The 25969-nt window shown below is 48.7% G+C and overlaps 1 protein-coding gene across 2 annotated transcripts in view; it reads right to left on the bottom strand.

Annotated features, from left to right (window-relative positions):
- The window catches only part of LOC138520759 (acidic mammalian chitinase-like), a 337432-nt gene that overhangs the window by 110628 nt on the left and 200835 nt on the right, over nt 1-25969 (bottom strand). The window lies entirely within an intron of this gene.

Raw genomic sequence — 25969 nt, 5'->3', positions numbered from 1 at the left:
GGCTCGTCTAAGAGCCTGCAAAGCATCTCTTAGGTGGGTTACATGTTCTTCCCAGGAATTGCTGAACACTGCTATGTCATCCAAGTATGCCATGCAGAAGCCCTCCATCCCATTCAGAACCTGGTTTACCATCCGTTGAAATGTAGCAGGTGCATTTTTCAATCCGAAAGGCATTACCTTAAACTGGTATAAGCCAACAGGGGTAGAAAATGCAGTCTTCTCCTTGGAATGGTCTATCAGGGCTATTTGCCAATAGCCTGACGTCAAGTCAAATGTGCTGAGGAACTTGGCTGCACCAAGTTTATCCACCAACTCATCTGTTCTTGGCAAAGGGTGGGCATCAGTCTTGGTGACTGCATTAAGAGCTCTATAATCCACGCAGAATCTAAGTTCTTTAGATCCAGCCTTTGGTACTAACACAACTGGGCTAGACCATGGACTAGTAGAGGGCTCTATTACCCCGAGATCAAGCATCTTGCTGACCTCACCTTTGATGTGGGTTTGTACGTTTTCTGACATTCGGTATCCTCTGCTTTTGACTGGCAGTCACCAGTGAGTATGTCATGCTGGCCCCAAGGGGTCAAGCCTGGTGAAAGTGAGAACAGAGAGGCAAACTGATTCAACATAGATTTGCACTCTTCTTGTTGCTCAGGTGTCAGATTCGAAGAGAGATTTACTCCTTCAATTTTTTTGTCTAAAGGTGAGCCTCTGAGGAGATCAGGAAGAGCTTCACTCTCTTCTTCTTCCTCTGATGATGCTAGAAGCAACGCTCCTACATCAGGTCTCGAGACATACGCTTTGAGTCGGTTGGTGTGGAAGACTGTCGGAGCCTCCTTGGGATTGCCCAAGTCCACCAGATAGTTGACCTCTCCAAGTTTACCCACAACTCTGAAGGGTCCCATCCATTTGTCTTGCAAGGCCCTCTGCCTTGTTGGGATCATAACGAGAACTAGCTGGTCTTGAGTGAACTCAACCATGTTAGCCTTTTGATCATGCCAGTGCTTGACCAATGCTTGTCCAGCTTTCAAGTTATCACTTGCTTCTGTCATCATGTGCGACATTCTCCTCCGGAGACCTATCACGTAGTCAGTCACTCTGACTGGCTTGGGGGAAGGAGCACTCTCCAACCCCTCCTTAATCAGGGCCAATGGACCTCTGACGGGATGACCATAGAGAAGCTCAAAGGGAGAATAACCTACTGCCTCCTGAGGGACTTCTCTATAAGCAAAGAGAAGGCATGGCAGTAGAAGGTCCCACTTTCGTTTAAGGGGTTCTTCTAAAGCACCTATCATGGTCTTCATGGTTCGGTTGAACCGTTCTACCAACCCATTGGTTTGTGGGTGGTAAGCTGTCGAGAACTTGTAAGTAACTCCACAGGTTTTCCACATGGCTTTCATGTAGTGTGTTAGGGAGAATTCTCTGTTTAGGCTGAATTTCCTAACCTAGTGAGTCCCCCAGCAGCTTTGCTGGATTTCTGGAGTTTGTTTTTTTCCATCCTGCCAAGAGTGAGACTCTTTTCTCCCACTCTTGGACATGAATGTGGTTAATTCCTTTAAATGTCAATGTGTTCTATGGGCTATGGGGTCTTTTACTCCATAGGGTCTCATGTGTTTTGCTATGTGTGTTACAACGCACCCTCCGTGCCGTAACACCTGGGCGTCCTAGAGGACCCCCACCATAGACTCCATACCCGGGGACTGACTACTGTCTCCCCGGGCATGTAAAGTCACCATTGGCTTTACTAGACCTAAATTTACTAACAGAACTAGTACAAACCATCCTATTGTGGACGTACTGGTAGGGGTAATTCGATTACCCCTGGGTCTGTTATTTGAGGGGGCACTGTCCCGTCCCCCCTCGTCGAGTTTTGGCTGGTGGCAGTGGAAACTACTTGTCATATTCGACCCCGAATATAACTCTATGGGATTCTTCCCATTGTTGGAGGTTAATACTTTTCCTCGTTAATCTCTAACATACCACCGGTTAATTTGTCTTAAACAAATCTATCGGTTGGTATTTTCTGCCAGAACTCGGTTTTTAAAATGGCGTCTGTGTTCGTCTCTGTGACTCCTAAACCAAAGGTTGAGCCCTTTGTTCCACTTTTGGCGGGCTTCTACACAGAAGCCCTACAAAGTGGTGCCATTCTTTCTGGGTACCACAGGGGGTGTGGGAGGGGGTTTAGGCACCCTGGACTGAGTTGCCTTGCCAACTCAAGTCGCACTCTGGTGTGATTGGCCCAAGTGGTGAGCCACCCCGCTCACCACTTAGCGTGCTTTGATTGACAGCTAGGCTGAATGAATGGGGGTTTTCTGCATAAAAGCAGGGCTTTTGGGACTGGATCTTCAGAAGTCGCCACAGGACCTAAGAATCCGACGAGGGTAACGCTGAGCCGACCTGCAACGACGACACCTCCGGTGGAGCCCTGCTGAACCGACTCACCACTTCCCGACGACAGAGGAGATCTCCCGCCAGAGAGTCTTCTTCCCTGACTGGTGGGAACAACCAGTCCCCTTTGCTTTTTCTTCGTTCCAGGACGTAGTGGTCAAATTGCCTGTGCTGAGCACCCCGCAACCGGATAACCACAACCCACTGTACCGCAACCAAAAGGTGGTGCCTTGTGACGGAGCACTCCGCGGCTGGTCTCTTCCCTGGTGGTGCAACGATCTTCAACTTTCATTCGACGATGAGACCATCTTTTCTCTCTTCGCAAAGCCCCGACTTGCATCCACCACCAGGAACAACTGCCCCCTCCGGAGCTGTCTCTCCACAGACAAGGTACCGTGTCCGCCTGGCTTCCCTCATGATGGTTAGCGTGAGGTGTCTTAATCCTTGCCGCTCCATTGGGTTGCCTCCAAGCTTTCTTAACTTTCTGTTCTGAACTGGTCCAATCTTTCTATAACAATTTGCGACAAGGACTCGAAGTGCATTTCCACTGTGATACTTTTTGGAACATATCGCCTTGCCTCTCTCCGAGTGGGCCTGGCCTCTGAACTTTGCGATCGACAGTAGACCCTGCCTTACTTGCCTTGCATTTGTTTGTAAAAGTGTTGGTACCGAGTTGAAGGTTAAAGCATTCACCTCTGTCTGCAAATAAGTGGTGCCGTTGAACCTAGACTTGTCGAACTATTGTTAGGGGGATTGATTTACTTATAGTAATTGTGATTGAAGTTGTTTGCCGTATTAGTGCCAGAGTGTTTTTCATAGATGTGTTGTTATAAATAAATACCTATATATCTTTACACCCAAGCTCTGTTCCGTGTTTGCTTGTTCTACTGTGTAAATTGCCCTATTTTGTATACTCCACATACTCCCTAACCTTTCTTGAGAGAAGTCTGACTGCTCAGCCACAGCTACCAGGTGAATCTGTGTGGTACAGACAGCTACCAAGTGGGTTTACTGCCAACACCTGTAAGCCTAAATCTTTTGCAGTGGTCCCAGAGGGAACTGCACAGGTTTTCCGCTTAACATAGTGGGACATAAAGTTTGACCCCCTGTCAGAGATTACTTCCTTAGGAAACCCGACCCTGGTAAAAATACCAAGGAGGGCCTTAGCCACAGCCGGAGCTGTAACAGTCCTCATAGGAATTGCCTCAGGATACCTAGTAGCATGGTCTACTACAACAAGTATAAACCTGTTGCCTGAGGAGGTTGGAGGATCAAGGGGACCAACAATGTCAATCCCTACTCTCTCAAATGGGACTCCCACAACTGGGAGAGGCACTAAAGGTGCCACATTCTTGGAGCCAACCTTACCAGAGGTCTGGCAGGTGTGGCAGCTCCTGCAGTGTTTTTCTACTTCGGCCCCCATCTTTGGCCAATAAAAGTAGAGGGAGAGCCTTTCCTTAGTCTTCTTGAAACTCAAGTGACCTGCCAAAGGAATCTCGTGGGCTAACTTCAAGAACTGTGGTCTGTTCTCTTGGGGTACTACAAGTCGTTTGTAGTCTCCAGGTGCAGACTCGGTCGGTTCACTGTAGAAGAGGCCATCTTCCCAGTGCAACCTGTATTTCCCAGGCTCTTGCCCTTCAGCCTGAGCTTCTGCCTGGTGGCGAAGACCTTCCAGAGTTGAACATTCCCTCTGTCCCTTACTGAAGTCTGCCCTGTTGGGTCCACCTTCTGCCAGTAACGACTGCAGCTCAGGATGGTCAACAGGATCCAGATCTCCAATGAGTTCTTGGCCTTCCATTAGCTCTTCTTCAGAGTCTAATTCTACCACACAGGGTTGTACCTCCCTCTCAGCCTCAGCTGGGGGTGGAGTTACGGGTGTAACTTTGGACAACCGCGGGGAAGTCCTTGTTGGCTGCACGGAAGTGCTGGCTGCTGGTTTCTGTATAGAAGTCTTAGGTTTGCCTTTCGCTTCTGATTTCTTGGAGACAGCGGCTGACAATTCCAGTGGAGCAGGAGTGATATCTTTCTTTATCATCTCCTGGAGAGTACCTCGCATGGTTCTCTCCCTTGCAGGTCTGGTTAGCTCCTGTAACCGTTTACTAGGAGGTCTGGGGGTATGAGACACAACTCCGAGAGTTTTTAAATCGTTACCCAACAGAACGCGTCCTGGTACCTCACTCTGTATGCTGACAGGTATCTTCACAGTCATGTCGTTACACTGGATGAGAACTGGTAATTGTGGAAGCATTTGCACAGGCCCTCCAGCTAACTTGGTGAGGCGTTTGGGTGCCTTAGCAACATTCACAGCCTGAAAAAAAGATTTATCCACCACAGTTATGCTGGGCCCAGTGTCCCTAATGGCAGGAGTCTCCTGACCATGCACCTGGACACTGTCCTTATAATACTATTTAGTATTATCTGGGATAGAATTATAGACATCTAAATGATTTTGTTCCCACAAACCGAGAGACACTAAAGAAACACTGGCTGAGACTCCAGTGGGTTCATTAGCCAGTAGTAGAAAGTTTCCACTTGCCATTTGGACTTCCTCCTCTGGAGCGAAGGCGAAGGAGACAAGCTGGACCCCTGAAGGTTTACCCTTGCATCTGGGATCTCCTTTCACATGGTCAGTCGAGCCACAAACAAAGCATTTACCGAACGCTTTCTGGAATGGTGGCTTGTTCTGGCCTCCTTCCGGTTTGGCACCAGAAGGCACACTATTCTGCTGCGGTTTTCCTTGTGGCTTACCCTTCTGGTTTTGTTTGGGGCCCTCTTTGGAATTTGAGTTATTAGAATTCTCTTTTGAGTCTTTTTTAGGCTCATTCTCATCCCTTTTCTGAGTTGCCCCAGAATCCTTATGAGTAGCCCTGTTGGCAACCCACAAGTCAGCAGCCTTAGCTAGCTTCCTGGAATCCAATTCCTTCGAATCAGCCAAGTGCTGTCTGAGCTCAGGAGAACAGGCATCATAAATAGACTCCAACATAAAAAGATTCTTCATACCCTCATAAGTGTTCACCTGGTAACCCTTAATCCATCCCTCTAAGTTTTTCAACCCTTCACTCACCCAGGTAGCCCAAGGGGTACCGTCATGCTTTTTGAGGGTTCTAAACCTCTAAAGATACTGGGAAGGGGTCTTCCCGAAACTAGCTATCAAAGCTAGTTTCACACTTTTGTAATCCTTCTTATCCACCTCCCCCAACTCCATTACTACATCAGTCGCAACAGGGGGAAGCCTAGAGAACAACCAGGGAAGTAACTCATTCCCGGTGATGTCCTGGAGCCCATGATTATATTCAAACCGTTTTAACCAATCTAAAACATCCAATCTCAGTTCATACATACCCACTAATTCCTTCAGCATCCGGGGTCATTTGGGACTGGAGCTTCTAGAGGAACCAGAAGAGAGAGAAGCATTTTCCACAGACAACTTTTTCATCTCTAACTCGTGATTAAGTTCTATTTCCCTGAGTCTTAACTCAGCTTGCTTCTGCTCAGCCTGGGCATTCATCCGTCTGAACTCTAGCTCTTGGTTTCTTTCAGATTGAGCCAAAACCGCTTGTATTCTAATTCGAGCTTCATTTTTTCAAGTTCAAAATAAGCAGGGTTACATGTGGGACCTGGTATGGGCCCGTAGGAACATTAGGTAAGGCAGACAGAGGCTCAGCGTGGCTAACTTCATTAGGTTCACTTTCCTCTTCTGACTCATTATCAAGACTTTGATTCAGATCAATACCATCACTATTTTCTACATTTGCTGGAGAAGTTGGTTCCTCTGAACCAGTACCCAGACTTTGGTTTTCCAGCAATCTCGCTATCAGTTCTACTTTCTTGCCTCTTACAGAAAGATTCTCTTGTCTAGAGAGAGCTCTCAAACTCTCAGTATTTTCACCTGACAAGGACTCTTGACTATAAACTTCCATAGTAGACATGTTTTTGAAAGTTGCTTTTTAGTGCTAAGCTTTGTGGTTATTTATCCTAAAGTGTTGAAAAGCACTCTAAACTGTATACTCGATACAAATCCCACCGCTGTACGCCAGTGTTAAGCGGAAACCTGTGCAGTTCCCTCTGGGACCACTGCAAAAGATTTAGGCCTACAGGTGTTTGGCAGTAAACCCACTTGGTAGCTGTCTGTACCACACAGATTCACCTGGTAGCTGTGGCTGAGCAGTCAGACCTCTCTCAAGAAAAGTTAGGCAGTATGTGGAGTATACAAAATAGGGCAATTTACACAGTAGAACAAGCAGACACGGAACAGAGCTTGGGTGTAAAGATATATAGGTATTTATTTATAACAACACATCTATGAAAAACACTCTGGCACTAATACAGCAAACAACTTCAATCACAATTACTATAAGTAAATCAATCCCCCTAACAATAGTTCGACAAGTCTAGGTTCAACGGCACCACTTATTTGCAGACAGAGGTGAATGCTTTAACCTAGATGGCACTCTAATATTCGTTAGGAGGGCAGAGAAAAGGCAGGGTATGAAACTAACTCGGTACCAACACTTTTACGAAAAAATGCAAGGCAAGTAAGGCAGGATCTACGGTAGATCACAAAGTTCAGAGGCCAGGCCCACTCGGAGAGAGGCAAGGCGCTATGTCCCAAAAGTATCCCAGTGGAAATGCACTTCGAGTCTTTGTTGCAAATTGTCACAGAAAGATTGGACCAGTTCAGAACAAAAAGTTAAGAAGGCTTGGAGGCGACCCAATGGAGCGGCAAGGATTAAGACACCTCACGCTAACCGTCACAAGGGAAGCCAGGCGGACACGGTACCTTGTATGTGGAGAGACAGCTCCGGCGGGTGCAGTTGTTCCTGGTGGTGGATGCAGGTGGGGACTTTGCCAAGAGATGAGATGCTTTCATCGTCGAAGGAAAGTTGAAGATCGTTGCACCACCAGGGAAGAGACCAGCCGCGGAGTGCTCCGTCACAAGGCACCACCTTTTGGTCGCGGTACAGGGGTAGTGGCTATCCGGTTGCCGGGGTGCTCAGCACGGGCAATTCGACCACTATGTCCTGGAACGAAGAAAAAGCAAAGGGGGACTGGTTGTGCCCACCAGTCAGGGGAAGAAGACTCTCCGGCGGGGAGATCTCCTCTGTCGTCGGGAAGTGGTGAGTCGGTTCAGCAGGGCTCCACCGGAGGTGTCGTCGTTGCAGGTCGGCTCAGCTTTACCCTCGTCGGATTCTTAGGTCCTGTGGCGACTTCTGAAGATCCAGTCCCAAAAGCCCTGCTTTTATGCAGCAAACCCCCATTCATTCAGCCTAGCTATCAATCAACACACGCTAAGTGGTGAGCGGGGTGGCTCACCACTTGGGCCAATCACACCAGAGTGCGACTTGAGTTGGCAAGGCAACTCAGTACAGGGTGCCTAAACCCCCTCCCACACCCCCTGTGGTACCCAGACAGAATGGCACCACTTTGGAGAGCTTCTGTGCAGAAGCCCGCCAAAAGTGGAACAAAGAGCTCAACCTTTGGTTCGGAGTTTACAGAGGCGAACACATACGCTATTTTAAAAACAGAGTTCTGGCAGAAAATACCATCCGGTAGATTTATTTAAGACAAATAAACCAGCGGTATGTTAAAGACTAACGTGAAAAAGTATTAGCCTCCAACAATTGGAAGAATCCCATAGAATTATATTCGGGGTCGAATATAACAAGTAGTTTCCACTGCCACCAGCCAAAACTCGACGAGGGGGGACGGGATAGTGCCCCCTCGAACAACAGACCCAGGGATAATCGAATTACCTCTACCAGTACGTCCACAATAGGATGGCTTGTACTAGTTCTGTTAGTAAATTTATCTAGAGATGAACCTGGAGTGAAGTCTGGTGATGTAAAGTGCATGGTATCTAGCGGTGATGTTGATGCGGGGTCTAGTGGTTGACATGCAATGTTATCTAGAGATGAACCTGAAGTGAAGGCTGGTAATGTAAAGTGCATTGTATCTAGTGGTGACGTTGATGCGGGGTCTTGTGGTTTACATGCAATGTTATCTAGAGATGAACCTGGAGTGAAGTCTGGTGATTTAAAGTGCATGGTATCTAGTGGTGACGTTGATGCAGGGTCTAGTGGTTTACATGCAATGTTATGTGGAGATGAACCTGAAGTGAAGTCTGGTGATGTAAAGTGCCTGGTATCTTGTGGTGACGTTGATGCGGGGTCTAGTGGTCTACATGCAATGTTATCTAGAGATGAACCTGGAGTGAAGTCTGGTGATGTAAAGTGCATGTTATCTAGTGGTGACGTTGATGCGGGGTCTACTGGTTTACATGCAATGTTATCTAGAGATGAACCTGAAGAGAAGTCTGGTGATGTAAAGTGCATGGTATCTATCGGTGGCATTGATGCGGGGTCTAGTGGTCTACATGCAATGTTATCTAGAGATGAACCTGGAGTGAAGTCTTGTGATGTAAAGTGCCTGGTATCTAGTGGTGACGTTGATGCAGGGTCTAGTGGTTGACATGCAATGTTATCTAGAGATGAACCTGAAGGGAAGGCTGGTAATGTAAAGTGCATTGTATCTAGTGGTGATGTTGATGCGGGGTCTAGTGGTTTACATGCAATGTTATCTAGAGATGAACCTGGAGTGAAGTCTGGTGATTTAAAGTGCATGGTATCTAGTGGTGACGTTGATGCAGGGTCTAGTGGTTTACATGCAATGTTATGTGGAGATGAACCTGAAGTGAAGTCTGGTGATGTAAAGTCCTTGGTATCTAGTGGTGACGTTGATGCGGGGTCTAGTGGTTTACATGCAATGTTATTTAGAGATGAACCTGAAGTGAAGTCTGGAGATTTAAAGTGCATGGTATCTAGTGGTGATGTTGAAGCAGGGTCTAGTGGTTTACATGCAGTGTCATCTACAGATGAACCTGAAGTGAAGTCTGGTGATGTAAAGTGCATGGTATCTAGTGATGACGTTGATGCGGGGTCTAGTGGTTTACATGCAATGTTATCTAGAGATGAACCTGGAGTGAAGGCTGGTAATGTAAAGTCCTTGGTATTTAGTGGTGACGTTGATGCGGGGTCTAGTGGTTTACATGCAATGTTATCTAGAGATGAACCTGAAGTGAAGTCTGGTGATTTAAAGTGCATGGTATCTAGTGGTGACGTTGAAGCAGGGTCTAGTGGTTTACATGCAGTGTCATCTACAGATGAACCTGAAGTGAAGTCTGGTGATGTAAAGTGCATGGTATCTAGTGATGACGTTGATGCGGGGTCTAGTGGTTTACATGCAATGTTATCTAGAGATGAACCTGGAGTGAAGTCTGGTCATGTAAAGTGCATGGTATATAGTGCTGAGGTTGATGCAGGGTCTAGATGTTTACATGCAATGTTATCTAGAGATGAACCTGAAGAGAAGTCTGGTGATGTAAAGTGCATGGTATCTATCGGTGATGTTGATGCGGGGTCTAGTGGTTACATGCAATGTTATCTAGAGATGAACCTGAAGTGAAGTCTGGTGATGTAACGTCCATGGTATCTACTTGTGACGTTGATGTGGGGTCTAGTGGTTTACATGCAATTTTATCTAGAGATGAACCTGGAGAGAAGTCTGGTGAGGTAAAGTGCATGGTATCTAGCGGTGATGTTGATGCGGGGTCTAGTGGTTTACATGCAATGTTATCTAGAGATGAACCTGAAGTGAAGTCTGGTGATGTAACGTGCATGGTATCTACTAGTGACGTTGATGTGGGGTCTAGTTGTTTACATGCAATGTTATCTAGAGATGAACCTGAAGTGAAGTCTGGTGATGTAAAGTGCATGGTATCTAGTGTTGACGTTGATGAGGGGTCTAGTACTTTACATGCAATGTTATCTAGAGATGAACCTGAAGGGATTTCTGGTGATGTAAAGTGCATGGTATCTATTAGTGACGTTGATGTGGGGTCTAGTTGTTTACATGCAATGTTATATAGAGATGATCCTGAAGTGAAGTCTGGCGATGTAAAGTGCATGTTATCTAGTGGTGACGTTGATGCGGGGTCTACTGGTTTACATGCAATTTTATCTAGAGATGAACCTGAAGTGAACTCTGGTGATGTAAAGTGCATTGTATCTAGTGGTGATGTTGATGCAGGGTCTAGTGGTTTACATGCAATGTTATCTAGAGATGAACCTGAAGTGAAGTCGGGTGATGTAAAGTGCATGGTATCTAGTGGTGACGTTGATGCAGGGTCTAGTTGTTTACATTCAATGTTATCTAGAGATGAACCTGGAGTGAAGTCTGGTGATGTAAAGTGCATGGTATCTTGTGGTGGCATTGATGCGGGGTCTAGTGGTCTACTTGCAATGTTATCTGGAGATGAACGTGGAGTGAAGTCTGGTGATGTAAAGTGCATGGTATCTAGTGGTGACGTTGATGCAGGGTCTAGTGGTTGACATGCAATGTTATCTAGAGATGAACCTGAAGTGAAGGATGGTAATGTAAAGTGCATTGTATCTAGTGGTGAGGTTTAGCTGTTGTTGAGAGATTTTGATGAGGTGTGCAGTGATGAGGTTCAGGGAGGGTCTATTAGCTTGTAGGAAATGTTGTCTAGTAGTCATGTTGAGGGGGGGTCTAGTGGTTTAGATGAGATTTGTCTAATGAAGTTGAGGTGCTGTCGGGAGGTTTAGATGAGGTGTGTATTGATGAGGTTGAGGGAGGGTGTACTGGTTTAGATATGATGTTGCCTAGGGGTAAATCTGAGGTAGGTTCTCAAAGTTTAGATGAGATGTGACATGGCAGCTATATTGCGATGTGCTCTAGGCTGGTGCGTTGAGGTGTCTCCTCGTTTTTAAGTTGTGAGGTGGTCCTGCATTTAAGTTGAGACATACGTTTGATATGTGGTGTAATGGTTCCAGTGAGACCCGGTCCTGCTTTTAAGTTACATATGATCTGATGGGGTCTGGTGGTTAGTTTGAGGTGTGGCCTGGTGGTTACGCTACCACGGTCTAGTAGCTAAGCTGAGGTTTGGTCTAGCGTGTAAGTTCATATGTGGTCTAATGGTTCCAGTGAGATCCGGTCCTGCTTTTAAGTTACATATGATCTGATGTGGTCTGGTCTGGTGGTTAGGTTGAGGTGTGGCCTGGTGGTTAGTTTGAGGTGTGGCCGGTGGTTAGGTTGAGGTTTGGCCTGGTGGTTAGTTTGAGGTGTGGCCTGGTGGTTAGTTTGAGGTGTGGCCTGGTGGTTACGCTACCACGGTCTAGTAGCTAAGCTGAGGTTTGGTCTAGCGTGTAAGTTCATATGTGGTCTAATGGTTCCAGTGAGATCAGGTCCTGCTTTTAAGTTACATATGATCTAATGTGGTCTGGTGGTTAGTTTGAGGTGTGGCCGGTGGTTAGGTTGAGGTTTGGCCTGGTGGTCAGTTTGAGGTGTGGCCTGGTGGTTAGTTTGAGGTGTGGGGTGTGGCCTGGTGGTTAGGTTGAGGTGTGGCCTGGTGGTTACGCTACCACGGTCTAGTAGCTAAGCTGAGGTTTGGTCTAGCGTGTAAGTTCATATGTGGTCTAATGGTTCCAGTGAGATCCGGTCCTGCTTTTAAGTTACATATGATCTGATGTGGTCTGGTCTGGTGGTTAGGTTGAGGTGTGGCCTGGTGGTTACGCTACCACGGTCTAGTAGCTAAGCTGAGGTTTGGTCTAGCGTGTAAGTTCATATGTGGTCTAATGGTTCCAGTGAGATCCGGTCCTGCTTTTAAGTTACATATGATCTAATGTGGTCTGGTGGTTAGTTTGAGGTGTGGCCTGGTGGTTAGTTTGAGGTGTGGCCGGTGGTTAGGTTGAGGTGTGGCCTGGTGGTCAGTTTGAGGTGTGGGGTGTGGCCTGGTGGTTAGGTTGAGGTGTGGCCTGGTGGTTACGCTACCACGGTCGAGTAGCTAAGCTGAGGTTTGGTCTAGCGTGTAAGTTCATATGTGGTCTATTAACTGCACTCAGGTGCTGGATTTGAGAGCTGGGTTAAGGAGGCGGAACGCCCCGTCTGGGGCCTGATAAAATAATGGACGTTTGCTTTCTATTTCTTTGACAGAGTGTCGGGCACGCAACAGTTCCCACCCGGGGTACACAGTCTTTCCGCTTTGCTGGCCTCATTGTACTTTGGCTGCACACAGGCTGTTCTGCCCAGACCGTGAAATGGGCCCTGTTACACCCCAGTGGGCCGGAGCGCCCGGCCACTCCTGCTCCAGGGTTGGCTTTGAGCTTAGTGAGCGCCCTTAGCTTCACAAAAAGATTGCAAGCATGAAATTCGTGACACAACTTCTTAAAAGGCAGCATTTTCTTCGGGCATTTTTGGTCGAAATGAATGTAACCTTTTGAGAAAGAAAATGGGGGTCACCCCCATGCTTCATCACCAGCCCACCCCTCACCCGTTACCCTCCACATACACATACACGTATATGCAATTGATCGATTTCCACCAACATGCTAACTTTGAATAAGTTGCCTATGAAAACACATATGACGGCCCAGCTCATAGCCTGTGTCACATAAGCAACTTCTGCCAATATTGACCAGAAAGTACGTTATGCTATGTTATGTTATGTTATGTTATGTTATGTTATGCTATGTTATGTTATGTTATGTTATGTTATGCTATGCTATGCTATGCTATGCTATGCTATGCTATGTTATGTTATGTTATGCTATGCTATGCTATGTTATGTTATGCTATGCTATGCTATGCTATGCTATGCTATGCTATGCTATGTTATGTTATGCTATGCTATGCTATGCTATGCTATGCTATGTTATGCTATGCTATGCTATGCTATGCTATGTTATGCTATGCTATGCTATGTTATGTTATGCTATGCTATGCTATGTTATATTATGCTATGCTATGCTATGCTATGTTATGTTATGTTATGTTATGCTATGCTATGTTATATTATGCTATGCTATGTTATGTTATGTTATGTTATGTTATGTTATGTTATCTGGCATTTATATAGTGCTCTATATATCATTGGCACGTCCTCAAAGCGCTGGTAGGTTGAGCGCCCTCGGGGAGCGTAGTTCAGGTCAGTTGAGAGAGGAAGGTGTAGTAGGGTGCGTGGGTGCACCAGTTATGTGTGCAGCTGATGTGATTGCCTGATGGTAGCTGCAGTCTAGCATTAGGTGTGGTGGTGATGATACCAGTTGAATGTGTGCAGTCTGGTGGGTGGACACCAAGACAGGTTCTGGCTGCCTTAGGTCTGTAGGACGCTTATGTGTGCAGCTAGGCCGGTTTGTCATGCGATATAGCTGCGTTTTATTAGAGTGATGAGGTGTCCATGGGGTAATGTTCATATGTGAGCAGCTAGGCTGAATTGATCAAGGGGTGTAGCTGCACTCTAATTGTGTGATGGTGTAGAGTAGAGTGAGCATAGTCGTATGGGAGGTGAGTGATTTTCAAGATGTGAGTCAATGTAAAAGGAACACGTTCTAGGTGTGCCGGACAGGCAAATAAATCAGAGGACTATCTCAGTGGGCCACTTTCTACATGTGAATCAGTGTAGCAAGAACAGTTTCTATGTGTGTGGTGTAAGCAAATAAATCACAGTGTACCAAGAGTCACATGTACGCAGGGCTGTGTACCAGGGGGCTGTGTACTAGGGGGCTGTGTACCAGGGGGCTGTGTACTAGGGGGCTGTGTACCAGGGGGCTGTGTACCAGGGGGCTGTGTACTAGGGGGCTGTGTACCAGGGGGCTGTGTACCAGGGGGCTGTGTACCAGGGGGCTGTGTACTAGGGGGCTGTGTACCAGGGGGCTGTGTACTAGGGGGCTGTGTACCAGGGGGCTGTGTACCAGGGGGCTGTGTACTAGGGGGCTGTGTACCAGGGGGCTGTGTACTAGGGGGCTGTGTACCAGGGGGCTGTGTACTAGGGGGCTGTGTACCAGGGGGCTGTGTTCCAGGGGGCTGTGTACCAGGGGGCTGTGTACTAGGGGGCTGTGTACCAGGGGGCTGTGTACTAGGGGGCTGTGTACCAGGGGGCTGTGTACCAGGGGGCTGTGTACCAGGGGGCTGTGTACCAGGGGGCTGTGTACCAGGGGGCTGTGTACTAGGGGGCTGTACAGTAAAGGTGATGTGACAGTCGCAGTTCTACATTACATGCTATATTATAATATTCCGCAGCTAAAAACCCAGTGAAAATGAAGCGTTAAAATGAAAATAAAAAATATATATTTATTGGCCAGTGAAAGTAATGTAAACAGTATTGTTTTACTTGTTTTCTAAAAAAGGCAAATTTTGTGCAAATGTATGTACTTATTTTAAAATATTTTTACATTTTTTATTGATTTACCAGTTGCAAGAGAACCCCACCCACCCCCAGCTAAAACCATCAGCACATTATTCAAGATGGGGGCCACCCCCACAATCCCCAATGATCACCAACCTTGCCTTGCTCCTCACCAAAAATGGCCGATGCCAGAATAGTTTTCTTATCGTTTCGTCTATTTTTCATTTTTCGTTTTTTAAATATGAAAGTTGGGATATTTTTGCTTTCTATGTTTTCATCTCCGTTATTTTCGGTCGAAGTTAATGTTCCCTCTTCCTGTCTAGTACCCTTCATTTCCGCTCAGTTCATTTTAGTGAGTGTCCGCCCCCCTCATCCCCCATACAAGCCTTGGGGTACCTTCACACATGGGCTACAGGGATATGCCCCGGTAAGCTGCTGGGTGTGGGGGCTGGTTTTAGGGCTGGCTTTCTTCATGAAACACACACTTAGCTTTTGCATTTGTGTTTGTAAGCTATGATCCAGAGGGCGTCAGAGAGGGGGGTTCTGTGCTGGTTATTAGGGGGCCCTGGTGCTAGCCACAGCGCTTCATTAGAGTTCTTCGCTTTGATCGCTGGGAGTGAAGAAACTAAACAGCATGCAATATGAGGCAAGTTATTATAGTTGCAATTGTATGTCAGGCTTACAAGCTTCTAAACAATAAGCATTACAAGCCATGCAATTCATTCCTTTCACATGTTAAGGACACATGTTCATGCATTGCAGATGGCTAATGTAATTAGGAGCACAGATGAATGCATGGAAAATGTCCTATGTCAGCATTGCATCTGGGCGTCATTCAATCCCATGTACACATCTAATGTACGGTTTAGTACCGGAACGTACTCGGAGTACTTACTATTCCAATACTCAGGAACCACTAGACATGATGATCAGTCTTGCTCTTCCAACGTCCTATCAAACCATGTCCTATCCCACAGTCGGAGTCAACTGCTCAAATTTCCCAAAACACAAGTGTCTACTGTGTTCAAGCCTTTTGCCATAATCGATGTTGTGTGGGGGTCTAGTTGTTGTGGGCGACGTGAGCGTCATGACTGCGTCATGGCGCTCGCGTGCCCCGTTAATAAAAGGGGCTCTGCTTGCGCTGCAAAGGCAGAGCAGCAGAGCCCCAGGAAGTGGCAACTCGTGTCTGTGATTCCTGTGTGCTTGGGGCCTGCCACGTGGTCGTGGCCTTGTGTGTGCGGTACGGCCCGAGTGATCTCGGAGCCGTGACCGCTGTGGAACCTGGGGGTGACACCCCCACTCATTGTGTCCGACGCCCGGGGATACCGGGCACGACAGGCTGCATCCCTGTCTGCGGCGCGCCGGCTGCCTATCGACGTGTCTACTGCCGCTGGGTGATCCCGGCTGTCTTGGAGGGTTGCCCCGGAGACCGGAGGCAGCCCCCATAACACTGGCGACGAGGAAGTCGCGCCCGCCAGCTGGTGCGTGCGGCGGGCGGTGTCGTGGGCCCACGCGCACGGCTGCATTCGGCGGCCGTGCAAGGACGCACGAAGCGGCCATTTTCAGTTAGGAGGCGGGGCCTGGGGCTCCGACCCGCAGGAACATATTTTCTCTTCGGAGAGGCCCTCCTTTAATGAGGAGGTGGGGCCTGGCACTCCGACACGCGGCGACGCCCGCCGAACACCCGGGCTGCCACGGGTGAAAGTTGCCTTAAAAAAAAAAAAAAAAAAAACAGGAGATGATATGAGGTGAGCGTTTCTGTGTGTGCTCGCAGGGAAGAAAGAGGAGACGGGGCCTGGAGTACTCGCCCACGGATCGTGGGGAATACCTCGTCAACTGCCGGCATTTTCCCAGACACCGACGGGGAGGAGTGAAGGGACCGGGAGGAAGGCTCGCCATGCCCGGGCCCCAGCGGTGAACTGTCCGCTCAAACAAAAGGGGACAACAACATCTCCGCAGGCCGCAGTAGTGCCACGCCCGAGGGTTGCGGCTCCGTTGGGAGTGCTCGTGCGCCCGCGCCCAGTGACGGCTACCTGAGCCTGGCATCTGCAAGTGCCCACCAACACGGGTGAGTGGCGGATGACGTCCTCACCTTCCCACAGCATGTCGGACGATGAAGGGGTATGTAGGGGTCAGCTGGCCCCGATACCCCAGTTCGATGTCCTTGGTGCGCCGGCCAGCCTGGGGGCCCGGTGGGTGTCCTGGGTGGAGAACCTGGAGCTGTACTTCGAAGCTATGGAAATCAAAGAGGCCGCCAAGCGCCCGACACTTCTATACTCTGCCGGGCAGGCTGTCCAGAGACTGTTCAAGACACTAAGGCCCCAAGATAAATCTTACGGTGCAGCCGTCACAGCCCTGAACGAATACTTCAGACCCATGGTCAACAAGGACTATGAGAGATTCAGGATGAGGTGTGCGAAGCAGGAGGAAGGGGAAAGCCTTGATGCATTCCATGGGAAGCTGCGGGGCATTGCACTGGGCTGTGACCTGGGGAACTTTGAGGAGGATGAGATCCGGGCGCAAATCATTTATGGCTGCAGTTCCACCAAATTGCGCAAGCAGGTTCTGAGGGACCCAGCGCTGACCCTAGATCGAGTACTGGAGCTCGGCCGGGCCCAGGAACTAGCGGAGGCACGGGCCTCGGTCATGGACTCCTCCAGAAACCAGCTAAAGATGGAGGTTTCCACGCAGCGAGTGAAGATGGAGGAGGTGGCGGCCGTCAATAGGTGGCCAGGAGGAAGATTGATGAGGAGGGGAGATTGGCCGAAGAGAGACCCCAATGCCGCAATATGCCAACAGTGTGGGTGGGATCTGCCTCACCCGCAGGACTGCCCGGCGATGGGACAAATCTGTGGAAGGTGCGGGAAGGGAGACCACTTCGCACGAGTGTGCCTCGCTCCAGCCCCGGCCGGCATGATGGGGGCGTCAGGGGGGAGTGAGGTGAAGGGGAGAAAGACGCCCAAAGTGGCGGCGGTCCAGGTGGTGGAGAGTCCCTGAGCAGGACCATATGAGGTGGTGGATGAATACGAGGAAAATGTATTCTTCTTGTCCTGCAGTGACGCCGAGGGCCAGTTTGATCCCGGAATCGACTGAGTGGGAGGACCCCATCATGGGGCCCCATGGTGTGGGGACTGGAGCACACCTGTGTTTGTTTTGCAGTGTTAAAAAAAATATGTGTGGGCTGGAATAGTTGTTAGCTGGTGCGCGGACTGGAATGCACCAAATGTTTGCAGTGGGTTGTTGTTTTGTTTGCTTATAATAAAGGAGGGATGTTGTGTGGGGGTCTAGTTGTTGTGGGCGACGTGAGCGTCATGACTGCGTCATGGCGCTCGCGTGCCCCGTTAATAAAAGGGGCTCTGCTTGCGCTGCAAAGGCAGAGCAGCAGAGCCCCAGGAAGTGGCAACTCGTGTCTGTGATTCCTGTGTGCTTGGGGCCTGCCACGTGGTCGTGGCCTTGTGTGTGCGGTACGGCCCGAGTGATCTCGGAGCCGTGACCGCTGTGGAACCTGGGGGTGACACCCCCACTCATTGTGTCCGACGCCCGGGGATACCGGGCACGACAGGCTGCATCCCTGTCTGCGGCGCGCCGGCTGCCTACCGACGTGTCTACTGCCGCTGGGTGATCCCGGCTGTCTTGGAGGGTTGCCCCGGAGACCGGAGGCAGCCCCCATAACAATCAGGAGGTGGTCTTGAGTTTCCATCCGCTTGGGGTCCTTCCGACCTAAAGAGCTTTCGTAAGGCACCCCACACCTCCCATGTTTCAAGGAGGTGCACCCTACATTTCATGAATAACCCGTGTTCCTCCCTGCTGGGAGCATTAATCAAACACAGCCGTGGAGTCTTACCAATAGGAGTCCTTTTCAAGTGCCTTATGGACATTTCATTGGACTTTAAGGCACTGATGTTCGGTCACGTTCCCTATTGGTTGATTTTGTCCTTCATCTCGTGTTCAGCCATCTTAAAGTTGAAGTTTGATCACACTCATAAGTGAATTCACGTATAAATTAACTTGAGTACCAGGAACCGTGAAGGCATCATGAGTCAAGAGTCAAGACACAGACAGCAGATTCAAAGTTCAAAGTAAAATACTTTATTAAATCAAATGTCAGGATGGTAGAAGGCCTAACTTGCCCTATGCTAAGGTGGGATTTCCCTACCTGAGGAACTAAGGAACGTCTGACTCAAAGAGTTCAACTTCAAAGGTTCAGGAGGATAGCTCAGGGGCAATGCGCTCATCCTGGAATCAATATGATTCGGAACAACACAGGTTCGATCCCCGGATCTGCGCTTAGAAACCTCGGGATATATTAAGTGCATTATAAATAACCCATTACAATTTAAAAGGCTGTCTATGCCCGCACAACTAAAACTAACCAATGCTAACCACTGTTTAGGGATGTCAATAATAAAAGAAATGGTGCTCAACTCAAAGTTCTGAGCCTCTTCCTGCTCTTAGCTTCTTTTGCAGCTCCCCTTCCCCAACTTCAAGAAAGTTCCACAAAAGTCTCAACATGACCTTTCTCAGGTTCAAGGTAATATAGTTCCACACAATCCTTGGGATTCCCTTCCCCGAGTTCCAAGTAACGCAGTTCAAAAGAAAAGGGTCTCGAGACTCTGTTCTCAGGACAAGACTTGTAGTTGCTCAAGTCTCACAGGGTTCCCTTCCCCAAGACTTTAACTCAGCCACTTGTACTTCTTTCAGTCTCTTCAAAAAGTCTAACACAGTTTGAGGTCAATCTGACTCTCCTTCTGGCTTGCATCACCCGTTCACTTGCAGTGCTTCTCCTTGGTTTCTTTTACAATGCCTGGGTTTCCATAATTCAGGGCTCTCTGGTCTAGGCGCAGTTGTCAGACCACACGGTGCACCCATCACAGGTCGCGCGACCAGGATCCCCAGGCTCTTTAGCCCACACAGGTTCTTCTATACTTGCCCCTGTGTTCAGAGTAACCTTCACTTGGTTCTTCTTTGTCGGCCTCTTGGCTTTATGTGCAGTGTTACGCTCCTTTGGCTTCTCCTGGTCAGCCTCTTGGCTCTGCCATAACTTGTCACACACCTCTCGCCAGTCTTTGGCCTTGCCGCATGGCATCCACTCATAAAAGTTCACTTTGTGGTGTCTTATTCATTTCCACATTCTATGGCACTCTTTCACACTTGCGCTCTTTTCCGTAGTTTGCTTTCACATTGGCACTTTCGTTGTCATCTGCTATTTGCTTTGCCCATAAAGTTTTATTCAATTAAGTATTTAATATGCTTAATTTCAAGGTTTCATTCATTTTGGGGTTCACTGTGCTTTCAATATGTTGAATTTCAAGCTTCCATGCAGTTCGGTATTTAATAATCATTCGATATGCTTAATTTCAAGTTTCTATTCAGTTTGGTATTCAATATGCAATCGCAGCCCGCTTGGAGCGCTCCGGCTTTTGAGAGCCTTTCCCCGACGTTCATTGGTTCTCAGTGTTCCTCCCTACTGGCTCCTGCTGCTTCCGTTCAGCTTCTCAGGTCGGCGGGCAGGCTTCTGTGAGCCCCGCACACAGGTCGGGTGTTGGGTGCTGACTTGCACACGCCGGCAGCCCCGCTACGTTTGCGTGGATGTGGAAGGCGTCCTCTTCCTTCCAGCTAACTCGCAGCCCCAGCTGCTTGTTCTCCACCTCAGAGGCTCCCATGCCTGTGGCAACCCAACAGCCCAGGTTGGCAAGTGCTCCACGGGCCATCTGGGACGTCGGGCGGCATCCTGTATCCTTCTCCGGTCCCACCACGGCTACCTCCTCATAAAAAGAGTCCCCTGCTGGTCTGTCCCAGACAGGCCTCCCTGCTGCTCTCCTTGCTGTTCTCTGTCATTCTCTTTACACACCTACAACAACTTGAAAGGTTGCAGGTGTGGATTCTCAATTGGGCTTGCCTGACTATAATTAAAGGGATATACCTGACCCTCACAGCACTCTGCAGGCATCTTCCTCATCCCAGTACTAGAGTGGTGAAGTGGTTTAGTGTTCATCACTCTTAGTCGCCTCGTCCTCGTCCCAGTACTATCAGATGTTAAATGTGGGTAAATAAGGGGTGCTGACTTACAATAGCCTGTACAGGTCGGGGGAGGGTTAGGTTGGTCTTCAATAGGGAAAGGGGGATACCATGTCTCTCCTGTGGGTACCCCACTCTCAATCCCCAAGGACCCTTCACCCAGGTGATCCTCCCTCGCTTCCCCAACCTCAGGGTCAGGATCCAAGAGCGATGGCCTTTCCCTGACCATCTGAAAAGAGGACCCAAGGAGAGTTCAAATGAGAATGCCCTCGGGTTTCTGACAGAAATTGCAGTTTGCTGTTTTCTTTTTACTTAATATCGATAAATAGTTTACAGTTTTCATAAACGCGTTATCAGACTGATTATGTATTCTAAGAAAATATGTGTTCATTTTTGGATTTTGCCAATGTTACCAAAGAGGTAAGTCCCAACTCGCTGAATCGGGGCACTCACAGTATACCCAAATGATTTGTCCAGAGATCGCCTCCCGAATTTTCAGGGCACAACATATCCCCAGTGGCCGGTGCCTCTGTACAATATCACAACAGAGGGGTGACGTATACAGTGTAAATATTAATAAGGGTCAATAGGCTATACCTGTCTGGCTTGATTGTCAACCCCCTTTAGTTCTGCCATTTGGTAGCGACCTTTGATTGCTATTTCTCAGTGTTTTCTCACATATAATTTATCATCAAAGGCAGTGCTGGGTGCCTGAGGGCTTGGACAGCTTCTGTCTGCCTGGAAGCAGTTACACAATCTTTCTTATTTTGGTGATTCTTTACTAAATCACTTTCGATTGAATATTTGCCTAAGCTGCCAAGTTTCTTTCTAGGCCCATCTTTGTAGTATTAAGGAAAATGATGTCATTCGCACTGGGCAGCTCCCAACTGTATGGCCAAGGGTCTTCCATGTTTTCCAGAGTGCTCATTCCGCCTGCAAAGGATACTCTGAAAAGGCAGGGAGCCAAGTCGCTGGCCTGTGGAGGTGAGCAATGTGTCGCGCCTGGACGGCCAGTCTTACCTGGCCTGCGGTATTTCGATGAACCATAATAGGACTCTTTAATAGGGTTCCACTCATGCCCCATTCCTTTAATTTGACCCCGAGTTTAAATCTGTCAGCCTTGCCTGTTATGTGCCCTACATGCTGCGAGTTCCAGGGTGCTGTGAAATTCTATTACAGAAATTTTATTTGCATTTTTTTAAAGCGCTCACACAGCCCGGGGGCATCGAGGCGCTGTTACAGAATTTTGTTTGTTTTGTTTTGTTGTTGTCTTAGTTGCATATTTATAACACGCTTAAATACCCAGGCAAAGACTTAACCGCAAACTACTCTGAACTGTGTGATCCTCTGCAAAGACTCTGAACCATTAACATTGGCCCAGGCCTATTGATTTGAATCCTAGTTGTAGTAAGCCTTTTCTAGGTTGCCCTGCCTACTTACTTGTTGGTGCTGCTTGATTGTGAATAACCTTGTCTTTCCCTCCCTTTTTAAAATGCTGGAGTGCCATTTTGCTCACACTTCATTTTGAGCTTTACTTGTCCAGAATGTATTGTGTGCTGTGTAGTGTATTAAGATTGTGATTTTCTACTGCTTTACTTAGTGAACTGTTGTACAACTGATGTGTAAATAAATGTATATTCTTTTACTCAGAAACCTTGAGTCAGTGTTTGTTTGAACCTTAGTAATTGCTGTCCTTTGTGTAACTGTTGATACTGCTCACTTACTCTTGAGATAAGTCTGGCTGCTCAGCCATCGCTACCACTTTACTGTGTAGTACAGGCTTGTACCAAAGGTGAAATTGTACTGTCACTTGTAGTCTTAATTGTGTGTGGTGTCCCAAAGGGTACTGCATGTGATTCTGCCTAACACGTATACATTAACTTAAGTACCAGGAACTGTGAAGGCATCATGAGTCAAGACACAGACAACAGATTCAAAGTACAAGTGGCCTGAGGAATTCCTATGAACCATGATAGGACTCTTTAATAGGGTTCCACTTATGCCCCATTCCTTTAATTTGACACTGAGTTTAAATCTGTCAGCCTTGCCTGTTATGTGCCCTACATGCTGCGAGTTCCTGGGTGCTGTGCAACTTCAATTCCAGAAATTATGTGTTGAAATAGAAGTTCATAGCTATGGAAAGAGGACTTGTCATCGACACTGTAGATCTCCAATGGAGAACCAGTGCAGGCTTCCCTGATGTTAGTTCTTAGAGCTTCTAAGCCCTTGTAAGAGCAGCTTAACCTATTTGTCCCTGGTTTACCTTGATACAGGCTCATTTGGACTGCTCAAGGCTCCACCGCCATCAAGGGCCTCACAGGCACGGCTACCGGCTGAAGGTGCAGAGAAAGTACACATGCGTAAGTCAGTGGTAGGGCTGATGGGGTACTATGTGTCATCCAGTGCCTGGCCCCTGATCTTAGTTTGAAGGGTTCTCTTTCAAGCTTTACCTGTAAAACTATTGCGTTGTTTCAAGTTAATCCCCTGCTATGTTTCATTGTAGAGGTGTTTATTGAGGGAATTCTGTAAAAAAACAAGTGGATTTCAGATGGGTTCCGGGTCACTGCCTTTATGGAGAATATAAAAAAAGAGTGAAAAAAGAAACAAATGGGTGGTCAAGAAACTTGGGCTGCAGCTGCCTGCTCTCCAGGTGTTTTGGACTATGACTCCCATGATCCCTCACCATTGACTATGCTGTGTACGGCTGATGGGAGCTGTAGTGCAGAATATCTGGAGCGTGAAAGGTTGCTGACCCCTGTGCTCTAAGCGGGCTCATCCTTACCTCTAGGGTCCAGCAATCAAGCAGGATTGTGTGTGTGTTGGGATCCGGCCAATTAGTTAATTATTGCCTTGAACATCTCACAGCGCAGCCTGAAAAGACCCTCTTCTCCAGCAATGAAACAAGCCCTGTGGCCAGGCCGCAGCCCGACCTTCAGGTCTGAGTCCTCAGTCGTAACTAGGCCCTCTAAAAGGAGGATTGGAGGGGAGGCGGGACGATACCAGTCACTGATGGGGGCACTGTGAGTACAGACCCCAGTCACTGATGTGGGCACTCACTGATGGGGCACTGTGAGTACACATCCCAGTCACTGATGGGGGCACTGTGAGTACACATCCCAGTCACTGATGGGGGCACTGTGAGTACAGACCCCAATCACTGATGGGGGGCACTGTGAGTACACATCCCAGTCACTGATGGGGGCACTGTGAGTACAGACCCCAGTCACTGATGGAGGCACTGTGAGTACACATCCCAGTCACTGATGGGGGGCACTGTGAGTACACATCCCAGTCACTGATGGGGGCACTGTGAGTACACATCCCAGTAACGGATGGAGGCACTGTGAGTACACATCCCAGTCACTGATGTGGGCACTCACTGATGGGGCACTGTGAGTACACATCCCAGTCACTGATGGGGGGCACTGTGAGTACACATCCCAGTCACTGATGGAGGCACTGTGAGTACAGACCCCAGTCACTGATGTGGGCACTCACTGATGGGGCACTGTGAGTACACATCCCAGTCACTGATGGGGGGCACTGTGAGTACACATCCCAGTCACTGATGGAGGCACTGTGAGTACAGACCCCAGTCACTGATGGAGGCACTGTGAGTACACATCCCAGTCACTGATGGGGGCACTGTGAGTACAGACCCCAGTCACTGATGGAGGCACTGTGAGTACACATCCCAGTCACTGATGGGGGCACTGTGAGTACAGACCCCAGTCACTGATGGAGGCACTGTGAGTACACATCCCAGTCACTGATGGGGGCACTGTGAGTACACATCCCAGTCACTGATGGGGGGCACTGTGAGTACACATCCCAGTCACTGATGGAGGCACTGTGAGTACAGACCCCAGTCACTGATGGAGGCACTGTGAGTACACATCCCAGTCACTGATGGGGGCACTGTGAGTACAGACCCCAGTCACTGATGGAGGCACTGTGAGTACACATCCCAGTCACTGATGGGGGCACTGTGAGTACACATCCTAGTCACTGATGGGGGCACTGTGAGTACAGACCCCAGTCACTGATGGAGGCACTGTGAGTACACATCCCAGTCACTGATGGGGGCACTGTGAGTACAGACCCCAGTCACTGATGGAGGCACTGTGAGTACACATCCCAGTCACTGATGGGGGCACTGTGAGTACACATCCCAGTCACTGATGGGGGCACTGTGAGTACAGACCCCAGTCACTGATGGAGGCACTGTGAGTACACATCCCAGTCACTGATGGGGGGCACTGTGAGTACAGACCCCAGCCACTGATGGGAGCACTGTGAGTACAGATCCCAGTCACTGATGGGGGCACTGTGAGTACACATCACAGCCACTGATGGGGGCACTGTGAGTACACATCCCAGTCACTGATGGGGGCACTGTGAGTACAGACCCCAGTCACTGATGGGAGCACTGTGAGTACACATCCCAGTCACTGATGTGGGTACTGTGAGTACAGACCCCAGTCACTGATGGGGGCACTGTGAGTACACATCCCAGTCACTGATGGGGGCACTGTGAGTACAGACCCCAGTCGCTGATGGGGGCACTGTGAGTACAGACCCCAGTCACTGATGGGGGCACTGTGAGTACAGATCGCAGTCGCTGATGGGGGCACTGTGAGAACAGATCCCAGTCGCTGATGGGGGGCACTGTGAGTACAGATCCCAGTCGCTGATGGGGGCACTGTGAGTACAGATCCCAGTCACTGATGGAAGCACTGTGAGTACACACCCCAGTCACTGATGTGGGCACTGTGAGTACAGACCCCAGTCACTGATGGGGGCACTGTGAGTACACATCCCAGTCACTGATGGGGGCACTGTGAGTACAGACCCCAGTCACTGGTGGGGGCACTGTGAGTACAGACCCCAGTCACTGATGGGGGCACTGTGAGAACAGATCCCAGTCGCTGATGGGGGGCACTGTGAGTACAGACCCCAGTCACTGATGGGAGCACTGTGAGTACACATCCCAGTCACTGATGTGGGCACTGTGAGTACAGACCCCAGTCAATGATGGGGGCACTGTGAGTACACATCCCAGTCGCTGATGGGGGAACTGTGAGTACACATCCCAGTCGCTGATGGGGGCACTGTGAGTACAGACCCCAGTCGCTGATGGGGGTACTGTGAGTACAGATCGCAGTCATTAATGGAAGCACTGTGAGTACACATCCCAGTCGCTGATGGGGGCACTGTGAGTAGCTGATGCCAGTCACTGATGGTGGCACTGTGAGTAGCTGATGGTATTGTAATATTTCTAGGGTATTACCCAAATTGGATGTGTTTCTGATTGATCGTAGGGTACATAAGGCCAAATTCGGCCAGTATCATTTGGTCGTTTGGAAA

This window comes from Ambystoma mexicanum, chromosome 13 (assembly GCF_040938575.1).
Source record: "Ambystoma mexicanum isolate Mex_15411 chromosome 13, UKY_AmexF1_1, whole genome shotgun sequence".
NCBI classification, from domain to species: Eukaryota; Metazoa; Chordata; class Amphibia; order Caudata; family Ambystomatidae; genus Ambystoma; species Ambystoma mexicanum.
This window is presented reverse-complemented; position numbering and strand designations above follow the sequence as displayed.